Source organism: Schistocerca americana, chromosome 5 (assembly GCF_021461395.2).
Source record: "Schistocerca americana isolate TAMUIC-IGC-003095 chromosome 5, iqSchAmer2.1, whole genome shotgun sequence".
Taxonomy (NCBI): Eukaryota; Metazoa; Arthropoda; class Insecta; order Orthoptera; family Acrididae; genus Schistocerca; species Schistocerca americana.
Genome location: NC_060123.1, coordinates 29,469,540 through 29,470,768, shown reverse-complemented (window position 1 = coordinate 29,470,768; position 1,229 = coordinate 29,469,540). Strand labels below are relative to the sequence as shown.

Genomic DNA, 1,229 nt, shown 5'->3' with positions numbered 1-1,229 from the left:
TTCAGTTCGTCATCATTTATTCCAGGAAAAAGCTGCATGGTCATCAACAGTATTCTGTTCTTTCGAGAACAGTTACTGTCTCCATATAAATAGTTAAAAGGCTACCCAGCCATTGACCTTCGTCTGTGCGAATGCGCACAGGTTGCCCAAACTCTTACGGGAATCGCCAAAGCGAGCGCGAGTAATGAGTGAATTGGCAAATGTCTATAAGGTACATTACATATGTAGAATTGTGGACAGTTGGGAATATGAGTCTCACGGGAAGCGTGCAAGGGATAAGTATCTGCAGTCGCGCTATTCATTTGTGTCTCGGTGGCTCAGATGGATAGAGCGTCTGCCATGTAAGCAGGAGATCCCGGGTTCCAGTCCCGGTCGGGGCACACATTTTCAGCTGTCCACATCGAGGTATATCAACAGCACCTGTCGGCAGCTGAGGGTTTCAGTTCGTCATCATTTATTCCAGGGAAAAGCTGCACGGTCATCAACAGTATTCTGTTCTTTCGAGAACAGTTACTGTCTTCATGTATATAATTTTGTAGTTGTCGGCACACACCAATTGTATTTACCGGGAATGTTTATAAAAACACTACAGACGACAGAATGCAGCGATGCTAGCGCTCCATGTGGTAACATGTCACATTGCAGTGAACAGAAGACGAGCGACTTCTTTGATCAAATCTACAGCGAGGCCCTAGATTTGATCAAATATTGGACGACATTTGACAAAGTTCCCTATGACACCAATAAATATCTTTGACAAAGATATTGGACAAAGATATTTCACAAAGAAATTTGATAGTGTAATACCGGCCTAAGGACAAGAGAGTGCCCTGAACCTCCTTCCGCTCCTCCGCCCTCTTTGACAGGGCCGTTAGCAGAATGAGGTTGACTTCTTATGCCGGAAGTCTTCGGCCGCCAAATCTCCAGTAACCGTGCATTTAACCGTGCAGAAAAGCTACGTACTTGCGAAACAAAGTCTTCGTTACGTCGAGACCATTTTTATGAATGTGGACTTATTTCCCGGATTACTTTTTCTGCGTCACCAGCAGCTCCCGAACGAGATGTAAGCTCTGTGATAAATGAAGCAGAAGAAAAGCAGTTCTTAAGTAAGAGATCTGTTTTGATAGACATGCAGACGCCGGAGAGGCTGCCCAAGTTTGCTGTGACATTTTATGTGGCCACGCGGCCACGATTTGACGTAATTTGTGCCGTTGTAGCCGAACCGCGCA

General features: G+C 45.3%; 1 non-coding gene across 1 annotated transcript; it reads left to right on the top strand.

Moving 5' to 3' along the window:
• Positions 1–306: 306 nt before the first annotated feature.
• Positions 307–380, top strand: Trnat-ugu. The gene has a single exon. It is a non-coding gene; the product is annotated as a tRNA-Thr (tRNA).
• Positions 381–1,229: the final 849 nt, after the last annotated feature.